The sequence below is a fragment of the Tupaia chinensis genome, unplaced genomic scaffold (assembly GCF_000334495.1).
Source record: "Tupaia chinensis unplaced genomic scaffold, TupChi_1.0 Scaffold143565_1, whole genome shotgun sequence".
In the NCBI taxonomy this organism is placed as follows: Eukaryota; Metazoa; Chordata; class Mammalia; order Scandentia; family Tupaiidae; genus Tupaia; species Tupaia belangeri.
The window spans coordinates 401,673-419,366 of NW_006203410.1; the positions used below are offsets into that span (position 1 = coordinate 401,673).

General features: G+C 38.7%; 1 protein-coding gene across 1 annotated transcript in view; it reads right to left on the bottom strand.

The window, feature by feature from the left end:
- LOC102471653 (microtubule-associated tumor suppressor candidate 2) overlaps window positions 1–17,694 on the bottom strand; it is a 330,024-nt gene that overhangs the window by 275,588 nt on the left and 36,742 nt on the right. Inside the window, exon 2 of the mRNA XM_006163906.3 lies at window positions 9,781–9,846. The gene's annotated coding sequence lies outside the window, so the exon portion shown is untranslated. The remainder of the gene's footprint in view (window positions 1–9,780; window positions 9,847–17,694) is intronic.

Genomic DNA, 17,694 nt, shown 5'->3' on the forward strand with positions numbered 1-17,694 from the left:
ATTAATTGAACTTTATTTTAAACTCCACAATTACACCCCCTTGTTATCAAAAACAGATCCAAAATCTTAATTTTTTTTTCATGCCACACTAGGTACCACTAACAATATAATTTAATCTCACTATCGCAGTTCTTACAGTATTCAACATTATTTTCCTGGGCCAGTCAGTAGCATGGTGGTTGGAGCAGCTGGATCCCACATGGCTGACTGTGTGGTTTAAGTCCCAGGCCCAGTAGCTTAAAAAACCACCAGGTGTGTGCGTGTGCGCGTGCATGTGCATGTGTGTGTAACCAAAATCCTAAGAGGAGAATGGAGGAGAAGAGACTGTAGTGTGGTCATGTCCCCTAGGGGATGCATTCTCCATTCATTCTCTCTCTTTCTCCCTTTCTCTTTCTCACAAGTACATGCACCCTAGAGGAAAAATAAAACAGAAAAGCTTATTGATTCAAATCTAAATAAATGGGCAAAATAAAATTTTAATTATTTTCTAGAACAGCAATTATTGCCACACAGTACTACAAAAATAAAACACTGATATCAAACCAATAGTCACTGACTCCCTAATATACAAAGGAGTGGCTTAGGAAGGATAGAGGAAAAGGAAGAAGTATGTAAGGCCCACTTCTGTGCTGCTCTACTCACATTCCATTAAGTCATTCTTTTGAAATCATTTACCTACTGAGCTGTCCCATCAGATTATTCATTCTTAGAAAGCAGAATCCAAACTGTAATTTTTACTGTGTTCTCACCATCTAGTACAGCAGACATCACAAAACAGGCATTCAATAAATATTATGCACCTCAACTAAAAAAGGAGTAGATAGGAGGAAAGGTGAATAAAACATGGAATATGTAAAGGGCTTTGCATTCCCGCAAACAATCTGAACATTATTCTGGTGGCTGATGTACAGAGAAGTCATATAATAAGAGAACAGTGCCTGGGCGAGGCACAAAGCCCAGATAAATGTCAGTCTACCGGGGTGAGCAGGCCCAGCTACTCTCCTCCCCCGGCTCTCCTCCCAGGGCTGAGCTTGCAGATGACAGGCAATGGAGACTGCAACTATTCCAGCCCCAGCTGGCATTAGAAAGTAGAACACTGAGGGGGCATCGATCTTTGGGACTACTGCCTGATTTCCTCACACAGTACAGAAGATGGGCCTGGCAGGTGTTGAAGAAGCCAAGGATGGAAGAAAGTCTAGGAAGATGCTAATAAGAGAGTCCCAGATGGAGAAATTGAACCCTGTAGGGAAGGAAATGAGGACTGCCCTGCAAAAGCACCCTACCAGTTCCTTGTCCGTTTCCAATCGCCTGCCAGAACAATGACAAAACAGAAGATGAAGTACAAGCAATAAATGAGGAGGAAAGCTATGAATTGAAAGAAGTCAGAAGTTGTCCCTGGTGTGTTCTAGATGCTAATCTAGGCCTGGTATACCACTGAGCACCTCTTTGCCTTTTCTTTTGGATCACTTACCCTCCCTCTTCTTCCTCATTGACAAGCCCAGTCAGAGCTCCTATGACAATGCCTTGTGCTTCTCTGTGGAAAGCAAAACATACACTCTATTCTATCCCCCGCCTTCTCTTTTGCATTAGAGCCAACAAGGAGATTCAAAGAGACACACAGGGGACCAGCAGTTAGCATAATGGCTATGTCGCTGGACTCCCATGTAGTCGACCGCGGTTCATGTCCCGGACCCGGTGGCTTAAACTCACACTGGGCATGTGTGCGTGCGTGCCCAAGATCCCGAGAGGAGAATGGAGGAGAAGGGATTGCGGCATGGCCATAACCCCTGGGGGTGATTTCTCACTTTCTATCTCCCTGTCTCTCTCTGTCTGTCTGGCGAGCGCATGTGCCCTATAGCAAAAACCTCTCCCGACTTTACTAGCAGAAACTCCACATTGTTCATTTCAATACTGTTTTCAGTACCTTCCGACTCTATAGTTACCTTAGGTGGATTTCTGGCAGGCTTCTCTTGCCATCCTAAGTACGGAGCAACGGCTTGGCCAGGATCTATCAAGGATATTAAGTCTCCCACATCATCACCATCTTAAACTATGGGAACCATGAACAATAAATCCAGCCCTCTGTGTTTTGTTCAGAGAATCCTCATTCACACACCAAATATTTATAAAGCCCATGAAGTATAAGGCACTTTGCAAAATAATATTGGGAGTAAAGGAGACATAGATCACACCACTGGCGTGGCATAGTATTCCAAAACAAAATACTATGTGCTCCTAATTAACTACAGAGTAGCGTAGAAGGAGGTATCTTCCATGAGGCATGAGGAGGTGCCATGCAGCTAGGACAAATCAGTGAGGTTCATAAACTCTCATTTTTGTTTTGTCTGATTTAAGGAGGAAGGTGGTTCTGATCTCCTTTCCTATTAAAATGCATCGGTTTTGTTAAATGTGCATTTTCTTAATAAATGAAAGACTTCTTTGTTTTTTGACTGCATAACAAGAACTGCTTCTACATGAAGCAGAAGAAAACATGAGCTCCTCTGACAGTCTATTAAAAATGCACCATAAATGGGATATTATTTACACATTGATAATAGTCTATGGAGATTAACCTGCCCGGATAATTTAATTTCTCCTAAAGAGAAAAGATGAAAATATTTAAAGGACATACCGTTTTTGATTTGATGGACTCAGAAGTGCATCTGAATGCTCTACTGAATGTTAAAATGCCTGAGTGAACTGAAATGCATCTTAGAATGTATAATTAGATAATTAGTCAATGTTTCCAATATAATTATTTCATGTATTTTAGTTATTACAGAGAATTCCTATTCCTTTAAATTAACCTCGGAAGAGAAAGCTGCCCTGGATAGGTAGCCCTCAAAACTGTGGCCTAGATTTCCCCTGTGGTGTCTCACATGGCTCCCACATTCAAGAATGCTGGTTCATTAACAAACTAGTTCAGATTAGTACAGTTACATAAATGCCTACACATGCTCCTCAATGCAAAATCATAACTCAAGCAGCTCTACTCCCTTTCAGAATTCTATCTAATATGCCTTATTCTGACAAGGGAGGAATATTAACAAGAAGAAAAAGATGAAACAACCTTATAAATACATGTTAAATTTTAAAAATGGCAGTAAGGTAGCAAAACTGTTAAGGTCAACTTTTTAAAGGAGACTTTATAAGAAAAAGAAAACTAGGGCCAAATGGTATAGTGATAAAACATGATGCTCTGCACAAGGCTGACTCAAATGGAAAGGTTCCCAGTTCAAGTCTGGAGACTGCCAAGAGCATGCCAGGCATGTGGATGCCCATGATCCAAGGCTGGTGGAAGCTGGGAGTGGATCACTGTGTCTAGATCCTATTAGGGATGCCTGCACTCCGTGACTCTCCCTCTCACACTCATAAAAGAAAGAAGTTAAAATTTAGAAAAAAGTGGGTGGGAACAAACATTTACTTGGTGCTCTGCACTGTTACATTACCAGTTCTCTCCTGTTTTCTCACAAAAGCCTTACAGAGCTATAAGCCAAGCATCATCCCATTTTAAGGTAAAAAACTGTGATATAAATAAGGTCATTCACTGTATAATACCAGAGCTAAGACATGACCCACAATGACACCGAACTCCACACTGTCCTTGCTCAGGGCTCACTGATGGCGCCATCTTATCCCTCATGGCAAGGATAACAAGTTGTCTAAGCAAAAATAAATAAACAAATAAAATAGAGTGAAACCATATTTATCTAGAACTCTACTACAAAGCCAGTCCTTCCATTAAGTAAGCTATATACCATGAATAAAACATGTCATTCCTTCCAGTTTTTTAAATGAGGTAAATGTTGCCTTGATCTTTCGGTATGTCTCTGTGCTGCTGAAAGAATAACAGAAAAACTATGTCAATCCTTCTGTTTTCCTCTACTGGAGATGACAGAAAAAGAATTCTGTTTACCAGATCCACAGCTTGAGAGTTGCTTCATTCATTCTAGGAACATTTACTGTAGACCCAAACATATCAGGCATTCATTGGTCAAAGTGCCGGGATAATAGCAAATACACAGTTAAAATACCTGCCTTCATCGAGTTCATACTCTAGTGATGAGTGAAACCTACGAGAGCAAGATTAGAAGCTGCAGACCTGGGCCTCCCTTCTCATGTGCCAAAGCTGCTGCCCAGGCCACATGGGGTGGACAGCTACTTCTAGAAAGGCCATTCTTTCTACCTAGGCATCAAGAGCAACATCTCCTTACTAGCAGCTGAACATTAAACACACAGACACGGTATTTTAAAAATCAATGAAAACAACTACATAAATATGATAAACAATGAAATAAATCTTTTTCAGGCAAAAGTAGGTTCTTTTTTTTTTTTTTTTGGAGAGATTTTCACTGTAGGGCACGTGCGCTTGCCAGACAGACAGAGAGAGACATAGAGACAGAAAGCGAGAAATCCCCCCCCAGGGGGGATGGTCACGCCGCAATCCCTTCTCCTCCATTCTCCTCTTGGGATCTTGGGCACGCACGCACACGCGCCCGGCGTGAGTTTTAAGCCACCGGGTCCGGGACACGAACCGCGGTCGACTACGTGGGAGTCCAGCGACATGGCCATTACGCTAACTGCTGGTTCCTGCAAAAGTAGGTTCTTAAAAGCCATTTTTAGAAGCCTTTTCAGTGATTCTCCTATCATCAGCCAGAACCAAACTAAACTTTCATAAGAAAAACTATAACTGGATCTCCAAAAGATCTCTGTGCAAAACCCAAGGTCCCACCCTAAGATCATTGCTACGTGGCTCATAACAGCTCAGGGTCTGAATGGTTTCTAAAGGGAGAAGAGGAACAATCCGTGACTTATTAAAAAGGTGTAAGCTGAAGTAATAAAACATTTGAATAATAAGTCATTTGTTTTTAATTCATCTGTAGTTTCTGTGACATTTCAAGTAGGAGGAACTCCATTAACAAAATTTGGTTATCACAGGAACTTTTCCAGGATTCCCATTGTAATTCATTATCAAGTGGATGCATGTTCAAACATTACATAGTTCCCCCACTATCGGTTTCTAATAGCAGGAGTAAAGTCATGTTGTTTGCCTACTGGCATGCTTACCCATTTAACTACCAAAGACGACACAGTGCCGGCATGCCCCAGCCCTGAGTATGCGTGCCCTGATGACCTAGTTTAATAAAATCTGGCCTCGTATCAAACTACAGGTTTAATTCCTTTCTACAGCAGCTAGACAGCAATACATATGAGAGAACAGCATATGGAAAATTGCACAGTTTTATGCGCTATTTAAAAATGGACAAAGAAGCTTATGTGGCTTCTATCATCTTAATAGAATTGCCCACGTGAGAGATTTATTGAATCTGCCTTCCCATTTCCCCCACCCCAATAACCAATTTCCTAAAATTCTGGGCTCTAAATCTATGGATTTAAATATTAAAATGAATTTGGCCTTTTTTTTCCTCCTGTTTTCTGCCTAAGGAAAAGATGGATTAGGGAAAAGATTAACTTCAACCTCCCTGAAATAATACATTCTGAGATCCTGTTGCTTCTAATCTATTCATGAGGATAATTTTAAAGCAGAAAATAAGATATATACACTGCTGAGTGTTCTCACATACTCCAAATCTAAGGGTATTTCAGTCCGATTTGATATTTAGATATTTCAGAATCACAGAACCGTCTGTAGAGGAAAGGGAAAAAAAATAAAAAAAACATAGCCTTTGAAAAAAACCCTAAGGACTCTGGAAAACAAATTATAACCAACAATTTCCTCACATCTCATTTTGTGGTACAAATTTATTTCTAGGATCCCTCTGGCCTTGTTCAGCTGGTGCCCTCTAATGACAGAATTATCTACTAAATTTTAAAGCAGTTCTGAGGGATGAAACAAGCTGGTATGAAAAGCATAGAATTTGAGACATGAAAAAGACCTTTAAGAGTGAAGCTAGTGTAGGGGTCTGGACAGTGGTTGCAGCAGTAACACACAACTCTCCCCAAGACGGAAACACTAGGGAAGGTCCCAGGGTCAAGTCCAGGCTTGGCAAAGGCTGAGTTGGGGGTGCTGTGTAACTGTCTGTCTGTCTGTCTCTCTCTCTCTCTCTCTCTCTCTCTCTCTGACTTGCTCATGGAAGAAAGAAATAAACTGAACAAAAAAGTGAAGCTAGTCCAGGGTTCTAGGGATGAGAGGCTGTCTGGCTGGAACCCTAGGTCCACTTGCGACCACCTGGAGATGTGAAATAAGGACGGCATCACCTGCTTATAGGCTGCTGTAAAGAGCAAACGAGACGATGGGGGTTATAGGCTCAGCACAGCACTGAATCACGGTAGATAGCATTGGCATTTGAACACTGTGAGGTCATTCCATTCCAGTAAGCCTGTGGTAAGCACAAGTACAATATATCTAACTTAACAGTCTCCTTAACAGGTAACCCACGAATTTCCTTTTAAACAGCTACTCTAGGTCTAGCTCTCTCTTGCTATAGAGTACATACATCTTTACCTAGTCAACATAAAGGATCTTGTCTTAAAAACAATTAGGACAATTATTTAGACTATACAGTGATAAAATATTTCAATCCAAAAATTATGAAGATCAGTGACAGTGAGAATGCCAGATCATCATCAAACCTGTCATTCTGTTTCATTTTCACATTCATTAAGCTAGTGTTTTCATGAATACACCTTGGTGTTTTTTTAAAGAATTATTTTATTTAACTTTATGTACTCATTTATTTATTTCAATTTGACCAGAGAGGAACAGAGTGAGTAAGTGAGTGAGTGAGTGAGTGAGAGAGAGAGACAGAGAGAGACAGTGAAAAGGCAAGTTGCCAGGTCCAAGACTTGGACCACAGTCAGCCATGTGGGAGTTAAGCACCCCCAACCACTACGCCACTTGCCAGCCTCCACCCAGTTTTTTAATACTGATTTTCATTCTGTCCACTGAAAGGTAATGAAAAATGAAACACAAATTATTAGTTCAGTATCACAGGTGCCAAATGTCAGATCCAAAATATTTCACATTCTCTCTCTTTCCTTGGCATTCTAAAAGCAAAGAAAAAATCAGACATTGGGGCTGGCAGGTGGCATGGTGGTTAAAGGTGCTGGACTCCCATAGTCTACTATGGTTCAAGTCCTGGACCTGGTGGCTTGCTTTCTCACTTTCTCTTTCTCTCTCTCTCTTTCAATCTGTCCCTCTCTAGACAAATTAAAATAATACATAAATAAATACATAAAGTTAAATAATTCTTTAAAAAAATCAGACATAACATTCATGAATTAAAGTAGACAGCTTGGACCTTCTCCAAGGGGGTGAGGGAGATTAATTAATAGAAGCCCTCCCTATTCTCTTTCCCCTGTTTCCTTCTGTCCCTCCACTATTTTTTTTTAATTTATGTAATTTCTTTCTTCAAAACATAGATCATTTACATGTTGGGGAGGTGGGTACACAGATACAGGGAAGGTTTCAGATATAAATAACACCAGGGTCTTTGGCCCTAAATCTCAAAAATAGTCCTCTTAATTGATCATGGTTCTGTACTGGGTTGCCAGAAAAGTCATGACATATTTTTTTATGCAAAAATGTGTACAACTTTTCCGATGACTCAATATACTCCGAGTATTAAGAACTCACCATGAGAGAGAAATGTGAGCTATGAGGAGTATGAGAAATTGATACCCACTTTCACTGGAATTACAGCTATTTTCTGAGGTCTCCTTACTACTGTTTTTAGGAAGGTAAGGTGCTATATACTTCAGGGGATAAAGGGAGTTGAATAAGTGATACAAAAAGAAAAATACCTTAGCATTCCACAAAGAAGAGGCCCCTTGGATTTCCCTCAGATCAATTCTGTCCTCAGCACCAAGCTAAAGCTTTTTCTTGGTCCATATCTTTTGTGTCTAGGGCCTGGCATCTTTTCCATCTGCTATATCTGTCCTTCAATGAGTCCTCAGTGCCATGGTAGGTGCTGACAGGCCTCCACCAAAGCCACCCCAGCTGCCTTCACTATCCTAACCACCCACCACCATCACCCATGACTCCAGCTACCATAACCTCCACGGCCACCCCCTCTCCACATTGCTAAGATGCTTTCCTATAGTGGTTCTTTTTGCCTCGGTAACTTGTCAATCACCAGTCACATACTCCACCTGCAGCCCTATATCTGGCCTCAAAATATTGCTGCAGCCCCCTGCCTTGCATTTGTCAGTCAAAATCTACCAAGTATTAACACCAAAACAGCCTTTTGTTTCATGAGAAGACTAATTAAGAAAGAATTATCCATTATGAACACACTCAACATTCTGAAAGCAATTCCCTTTTACTGGAAAAAAGAAATTAAAGTTTAAACAGTCTCTGAGAATAAGAATAACACAGAGGTGGCAATCTACAAAATAGAGCTTGCTTTATTAATGTGTGGGAAATTTGAAAGTACATATTATATATCACCAAATTGCAAGGACTCAGTCATAAATTAGATTTAAAACATAATTTACAAATTTTTAGTACAAATTTTTATTTCCTAGTTTATTTCTAGAAAATGCAGGCTACCCCTTTCAGGTCCCAAAATTATAGAAGCTACTATGCCCCTTATAAGTTTCTTCTGAGTCATCTAGTTCCAATCAAAGCCATACTTGAAACTCTTATTTCTCATCTCCAACCCCTGTTCATAAAAAGCCTCACTTTTAAAAAGTCTAGAGGGGCCAGCAGGTAGGCACTAGACTCTCACATGGCTAACAGTAGTTCAAGTCCCAGACCTGGCACCTTGCTTTCTCACTTTTCCCTCTCTCTCTCCCTCTCTTTCTCTCTCTCTCTATCACTCTCTGTGAGCACAAGTGCCTTACAAAAATTTTTAAAATAATAATAAATAAAATTTAAAATAAATAATAAAAGAAAGTCTTTCGTAAGTTGAATCCCAAAACCACAGAGCTAGCCCACTGGTTGTTTAAGTTGTGTGCTGTGCAAGGGCACCTTCATTTAAGGGGACAATGTCGTTTCATAAGCACCTCTATAATTTTAAAAATTGTTTTCATTTTTATTAAAACTTCAATGATTTAAAGATGAGTAATTTGATTATTTATATTACAATTTCCTAACATATGGCAATAAAATGTCTTGTTCTAAAAATCAGTATAGTTCAACAATTTTCCATCAGATGGAAATAAAATGTCTTGTGGAAGGGATGCCTTTGTCTAATTTGCACAAAGTGCCATATGGGCTAGCAGCAGCCTTCAAAAAAGCTTCTCTCAAGTGTTTTAAACTTTCTATGGTCTTGGCTGTTCACTAACGCTTCTGCTCTTAAATAAACTCTGTTCATACTGCATTAACTTTTTCCCTCCAATCTGGTCTTTTTCTCTTAGTAATTTCAGTTATGAAGCATAACTCCCTACCCAAAGCTGTCCCCCAAATACTCCTTCATCCTCTTGTCCTATTTCCATTCGTTGATATTAGTTAACACATGTTAATAACATGATAATGTTTTGTTGCAATAAAAGATTAATTACCATCTAAAAAGAGATGTCTATTTTAGACACACTCCACAAATTTAAAATCATTAGCAAAACGTGTTGCTTGAACTTGAGTTTCCATGTCTAAATATACCTCTCACATTTAAAATAAAAAAGCAAACTATAATTATGCTTTCCTAAGAGAATTCATTTTTATTTACTTTTTAATAATAATATTAATATCATTTCAAAAATTTAGCAACTGCTGTTTATTTTGAGTACCAGGAAGTATTAAACAACATTTAAGAGGCAATTATGGACTCAAGTCAAATGGAATATAATACATCAAGTAGAAAATTCACATAAACTCACCCTGAACCCCGGAAAACAAGTTTCACTGCCATTGGTGACAAGAGTAGACAATCCAGCTGTGGAAACCTTCAAAATAAAAAGATATGAAAAATTTCAGAAGAAAGGATAAAGGTTCACAAAATATAAACAGTAACTTCATATATTACTTATCAGTAAAGAGTAAAGTGAGTTCAGGCATACTTAAATCCACACAGTAACTGTCTCACAAATAAATTCTACATAACTGGAGTTGTTTCATAAACTCACCATTTTTCCCATTGGCTAAATCTAGGATTTTAGAGATACTTAATCTTATTTTCAGATTTATCTTCAATGGATTACAGGACTTCAATTTTCTTCCTATCTTAATCCCTCAAGTAGTTAACGATCTGAAAACTGATTCTTAAATACACCATATAAATGAAGTATCTTAAGGACTTAAGAAATAGCTTTGTCAGGGGAAGAATACCTCTGATACATGAATAATTATGTACATTTTATAGATCTTAATCTTCTTTAACTATAGCAAATTTATTCTCTGTCACATTTTTCTTCAACTTTAGAAGAAATTAAAAGAAAAAACAGAAAACTATGTATCCCACAATATTAGTAATATCAAAATTAATTAAATCTTGAAGAAAGCTTTGTTTCAAAAATGTCAATATTACTTTCTTCTCCAACAGAAAGATTACTTATTAGGTGGTAGAATGGTCATAAATTTTCCTCCCAGATGCTAGTAGGATAGAAACCACAGGATGCCTGTTATCATTAGGTTGAATCCTATAAAACTGCTGATATTGGGACAAGCAGTTAGCATAATGGCTATGTCGCTGGACTCCCACGTAGTCAACCGCGGTTCGAGCCCTGGACCCGGTGGCTTAAACTCACACCAGGCATGTGTGCGTGCATGCCCAAGATCCCGAGAGGAGAATGTAGGAGAAGGGATTACGGCGTGGCCATCCCTCCTGGGGGGTGATTTCTCGCTTTCTATCTCTCTGTCTCTCTCTGTCTGGTAAGCGCACATGCCCTATAGCAAAAACCTCTCCGAAAAAAATAATAATAATAAAATTGCTGATATTCAAACACTTTTAACCCTCAAGAAAGGCAATTTCACAATTTTTCCAAGCAAGAAAAGAGACAAAATTGGAAAACATAGTGATTACTAAACAAATTTTCAAAACTCTTTATTGCTCAACATAGTTCTTTTTGAGCAGAATCCATGATTGGGTATTATTAACTATTCCATCCCAATTTATCATGAGTGATACCAAAAAGACAATAAATGAATTCCTCCACCAATCAGAAGGGCTTACATGTATCTTTTCAAGTCATTCTTCGCAACCAGTGCTATTTACTGCCAACTCCCTCCCACCTTCCTCTTGGAAACCTAGGAGTCTTTTCCAAGAGCATAAATGTGAAGTTTAGAAAACAAAAAGGTAAGAATAAGAATGCTGATCTCTGGGACCAGCAGTTAGTGTAATGGCTATGTTGCTGGACTCCCACGTAGTCGCCCACGGTTCGCGTCCCGGACCTGGTGGCTTAAACTCACACTGGGCACATGTGCGTGCGTGCCCAAGATCCTGAGAGGAGAATGGAGGAAAAGGGATTGCGGTGTGACCATCCCCCCTGGGGGAGGGTGATTTCTCGCTTTCTGTCTCTCTATCTCTCTCTGTCTCTCTGTCTGGCAAGCACACGCGCCCTATAGCAAAAACCTCTCCAAAAAAAAAAAATTAGAATACTGATCTCTAAGAGCAGGTAGAAGGGGAAACATGACAGAATAAATGATAGACAAGATGCAAGAGGGTGAACAGATGAAAGAATAAGGCAAACAGAAGAGAAGGAAAGGGCTGCCCACTAATCAATCCAATACTTCCATGGGGGGAAGCAACATACCACCAAGAAGAAATTAAAGAGGTCCATGCCCAAGTCTAGATGGGATGAATGGAACATTTATTTCTATTATATTAATAACTCATCTATTTTAGGACCTATCACCACCTCTGCAACCCCCACCAACCAATGCTATGAAAACACCCCCAGCACAACAAACAGCATCACAATAACCACCCATCAATGTAATTTGAGGCATGCATATGGCTGGGGATCCAAGGAGAACCAAGGAACTAGAAGCTATATAAGTACCTTGGATATAGAAATTTACATGTTTACAAAATGCATCTTCTTCTGCACAGGACTAGGAAGTAGGTTTAAATAATTTTCTCTCACCAAGAAACCAATGAAATCAGCAGCTTACCATAAATTGTTTTACTTTGTTTTTTTGCATGAAAGAGCAGCCAGTAGCAAATTAAACTTTTTGATCTTTTTAGTACCATTTACCTCTTTCTCATTCCCCATTTTAAAAATTAATTATGTGTGAATAAGATAGAGAATCAAAATAATATTCTGACCATGCAAAATGGTGACAAAGACCAAGCAGTCAAACTAGATGAAACCTATGATTTTGTTTGTACCCAATCAGAATTTTCAAACAACATAAGACCATAAAAATGAAATACGAGCATTTTTTCATATACTTATGGAAGAGGAGTGGGATTGCTGGATCATATGGTAGTTTTATTTGTAGGTTTTTGAGGAATCTCCAAATTGTTTTTCATATACTTATGAAAAAATGCTCAACATCCCTCATCATAAGGGAAATGCAGATCAAAACAACAGTGAGGTACCACCTAACCCCAGTCAGAATGTCTAAGATTAAAAAAACAAAAAATGGTAAGTGTTGGCAGGGGTGTGGTGAAAGGGAAACTCTTTTACACTGCTGGTGGGAATGTAAATTGGTCCAGCCACTGTGGAGAATAATTTGGAGAGTCCTCAAAATTAACAAATAGAACTACCATATGATCCAGCCATCTGACTTTTCGGTATCTACCCAAAGGATAGAAGAATTCTTCATTGGAAAAGTGCTTGCACATCAATGTGTTGCGGCACTATTCATGATTGCTAAGACATGGAACCAACGCAAATGCCCCGTATGGATGAATGGATTGAAAACTGTGGCACATATATTCTATGGAATACTATTCAGCCATAAAAACCAACCAAACCCTGGCTTTTGACAGAAAGTGGAAGAATATGGAAGAGTTACTGCTGAGTGAAACAAGCCAGGCTATGAATGAGAGACATTGTATGTCCCCACTTAACATATACCAAGTGTCTGCACTCTATGACTGAAACTGATTGACTAAAGGTTATACAAACGCAAAAGATGGGTGTGAATGCCAGACGTGGTGTGTGTGGAAGAGTGGGGCCTAAGGAAGGACATTTGGAGGAAGGATATGAAGGCAGAGCATTGATGGGATGGGGAGGTGTGGTGTTATCGGTTGAAGATTTTTTTTTTTTGGAGAGGTTTTTTTTTTGCTATAGGGCACGTGCGCTCGCCAGACAGACAGAGAGAGACAGAAAGCGAGAAATCACCCCCCAGGGGGGATGGTCACACCGCAATCCCTTCTCCATTCTCCTCTCAGGATCTTGGGCATGCACGCACACGCGCCCGGCATGAGTTTAAGCCACCAGGTCCAGGAAAAATTTTTTTTAAATAAATAAATAAATAAATAAATAAATAGAAAGAAAATAAATAAATAATGTAAAAAAATTTTTTTAAAAATGAAATACAAGCAAAGTAAATCTGACAGACACACTTTTTAAGGCCCAATAGTAACTTTCTCCTAAAAGAGAGATCTTTCCATCTACTATGGACCACTATAATGAAAAGGTAAATGCATCAATAATGACAAAAACTGAATAATAGCACTGATAATTAACAGAAAATCATTTTTTACTATAATGGGTATGGCCACTGATAAAGAATTAGTACAAATAAAACAGCCCTGAATTAATAGACCAGTTGGAACTACACCACCCATTGTAAAGAAAAAGACACTTTATATTAATAAAGAGATAAATAAAAATGTGAACAAAGTTAAGGAGCTCTGGCTTAAGTACACATGCAGAGAATCTCTCAAATACTAACTAAATGAGATCACTCTGAAGAGCCAGAGGCTGCCTAAGAACCAAATGGTCAACTTCATACACAGGAGCCCTAGGCCACTGGTAATTATATTTTGATCAGAGTAGGGTCTACAGACCATCTTCCAAGCAACAGAACATGGAAGCTGACAAAGACCAGAGGGCACCAGATGTTACCTAGTGGCCCACAATCTCATGTAAAAGGGCTAAGGAAGTGAATATCACACACTGTTGTGCAAGCCAAAAACAGGTGGCTGCATCATAATCACTGAGAGAATCTGTCAAACATGGAAAAAAATTTAGAGAGAGATTTTTGCTATAGGGCGTGTGTGCTCACCAGAGAGACGGAGAGACAGAAAGCAATAAATTACCCAACAGGGGGTGGCATATCGCAATCCCTTCTCCTCTTGGGCTTTTGGGTGCACATGTGCCTGGCATTAGTTAAGCCACCAGGTCTGAGACTCAAACTGCAGTCAACTACATGGGAGTCCAGTGATGTAACCATTATGCCATCTACTGGTCCCCAAACATGGAAATTTTTAGGCACCACCCTGGGGCTGATCCTTGTGCTCCTAGAATTTAGATTCTTCAAAGAATTCTCTGGGTACTTCAGGAACACAACCACATTGAAGTACCAATGCAAGGGTAATACATGGAAACTATCAGAGAAGCAGCTTCTCTAGTTCTCTAGTCTGAGCTGACCCATTAGGCATTACATGCACTAGATCACTTAATCTTCATAGCACCCCTGTGCCCAAGTTGATTTCAATATCCCAGTTTTGCAGAAAAGAAATCTGAGGGGCAAGTCTGAAAAGCCAATGACTTGCCCAAGTTGTTAAAGGAACAAAGAATTAATTCCAACTTATGACTGTTTTGACACTCTTCTGCTGCCCACTGCCTAATATGAAATATATTCTAAAGCCCTTTGTAGGTACCTTGCAATAACATGGACCCCAGATTCAGCTGAGCCATAAATACACAACTCTGCAAATTACTAAGCCATGTCTTGGGCAGCACTGGTGCAAGATTTTCTGCCTTTGCCTTTATTCACACGTCTTCCTGAAATGCCTCTGCCTTTTCTGTGGGGACACGTTTAGAGAGAGAACATGAGGTGTGGGGACATGCTCTGAGCAAACACCACCTATCCTTTTGGGCTTTGGCAGAACCTTGTAACTTGTCCTTTCCTTGACCCTCGCTGCAGACAAAGCAAAGGGTGGAGATTGCTAGGGGCTTTCCAACAGACACATCTGATGGAAGTCAAGAGACACCTTGACCCCAATTAGCAAAGTCCAATCCCTGCTCTGCATCTGAAAGGTTCTTTAGCCTTCTCTTGTTGTGATGGTGCACTCCTTATGGAGAAGTTCTTTAGCCTTTTTCCCCACACCTACAGCTAGACTTCTCTCCATTAGAAAAGAAGATAATGGGACTTTCTCTTGATGGGATTTTCACCAAGGGATACATCTGGCCCAGTATGACTAAGCCCTTATAGATTTGTTATCTGCTTCTTATTGTCTGTAACCTAGCAATGAATCTACGAAGTGTTGTAAAATATACACGTGTAGTGTCTTCTTGTATTATAAATAAAGACTCCCAGTTTGTCTGGGTGGCACAACTTGCTTGGGCTACCTAGGCTCAGGCTGCCTATGTCCATTTCTACTATATCTCTTTGTCTCATTCTTTCCACTTCTTCTATAGCTAGAACCAAGCCTGGGGGAGAACGCCAACACTTTTCTTCTCCAATTCTGAATCCTTTAACTTGTTTTTCTTTTTCAAGATTACCTTGGCTATTCTGGGTCACTTACATTTCCATATGAATTTTAGAATCAACTTTTCAATTTCTAGGGGCAGCAGGAGAAGGTAGTTGTGGTTTTCATAGAGATTGCACTGAATCTGCAGATTAACGGGGGAAGCATTGCCATTTTAAAAATATTAAGTCTTCCAATCGATAAACATGAGATGCCTTTCCATTATTTAGATATTTCATTTCTTTTTAACAATGTTTTGTCATTTTCTGAGTATATGAGCGTTGAATGTCTTTTGTTAGATTCATTCCTAAGTATTTTTACACTACTGTAAATGAAACTATTTTCTTAATGTTATTTTCAGACTCTCAATTGTGCATAGAAATGCAATTTATTTTTGCTTATTTATCTTGTATACTGTCACTTTGCTGAACTTATTAGTTCTGTGTGTGTGTATGTGAGTGAAGTGCTTAGAGTTTTTCACATACAAAATCATGCCATCTATGAATAGAGACAGTTTTATTTATTCTTTTCAAATATGGATGACTTTTATTTCTTTTTCTTGATTGCCTTAGCTAGAACCTCTAGGATAATAAATGAATAAATGTGACAAAAGGAGAAAGCCTTGCCTTGTTCCTTATTTTAGGAGGAAAACAATTTTTCATCATTAAGTATGGTGTTAGCTATAGATCTCACAGAAGCCCTTCATCAGACTGAGAAAATATTCCTAGTGTTGTGAACTTTTTATCATAAAGCATTGTTTGAATCTGTCAAGTGCTTTTCTGCATCTATTGAAATAATAACATGTTTTCTTGAACTTAATTCTATTAATATAGCGTATCATATCAATTAATTTTTTATGTCAAACCAACATTGCTTTCCTCAAATAAATCCTACTAAATCATGATGTATAATCCTTTTCATACATTGCTATTATCTGATTGGTAATTTTTTTAAGAATTATTTCATCTATTATTAGTAGTAGTAATTTGTTCTAGGACACATGTGCTTGCCAGAGACAGACAGACAGTGAGAGGAAAAGTGAGAAAGCAAGCCATCAGGTTCAGGACTTGAACTGCAGTTGGCCATGTGGGAGTTCAGCACCCTAACTACCATGCCATCTGCTGACCTTAATTGGTAGTATTTTTATTGCATATTTTTCCATATATATTCATAAAGAATATTTGTCTCTTTTTTTAAATGATATCTTTGGTTTTTAGTCAAAGTAATACTGGCCTCTAATAACTAGTTGGAAAATGTTCCCTCCTTTTCCATATTCTTGAAGAGATTATGCAGAATTACTGTTAATTCTTTAAACTTTTGGTAGAATTTACCAGTGAAGCCATATGGGCACAGGCTTTTCTTTGTAGAAAATGTTTTACTACTAATACAATCTCTTTTCTTGTTATAGGTCATTTCAAAGTTCCTATTTCTTCTTTAGTTAATTTGGTACTATGTGTCTTCCTAGTATCCTTCCATATTAGGTTATCCAATTTGTTAATATAAAATTTTTAATAATGCTTCTCTATAGTTCTTTTTATTTCTCTAAAGTGAATACTGGTTCTCTCTCAGTTTTCTTCTACCAGTTAGATAGGTAAATGTTTGTCTATTTTGTTGATATTTTCAAAAGACCAATTTTTGTTTTCATTGATTTATCTCCATTGTTTTTCTATTCTGTATTCCACTTCCTTCTGCTCTAGTCTTTATTATTTTTTTTCTTTCTGCTCTAGTCTTTAGTATTTTCTTCCTTCTCATTTTGGGTTCAGTTCACTCTTCTTTTACTAATGTTTTAAGGTAAAAAGTTAGGTTACTGATTTGAGATTTTCTTTTGCTAATAAAAGCATTAATAGCTAAAAATCCCCCTTTAAGTACAGATTTAACTACATCCCACAAGTTTCACTACATTGTGTCTTTGCTTTCACTTATCTATAAGAATTTTCTAATTTACATTTGTGATTTCTTCTTTAACCCATTGATTATTTAAGAGTATGTTGTTCAGGTCCCATATTTACAGAATTTCTAAAATTCCCTTCTGCTAGTAATTTCTAATCTCATCCCTACTCCCTGCGCCATTGGGACATCCTCCCCAGGGACAGGCCTGGCTGCATGGTGAGTGGCAGGGGGACTGAGCTGCAGAGAGACCAAGGTTCATCCCTTCTCCCTCATACCTTTGAACTCCCAAGTGCATTTATTGGGACTTGGAGAATAC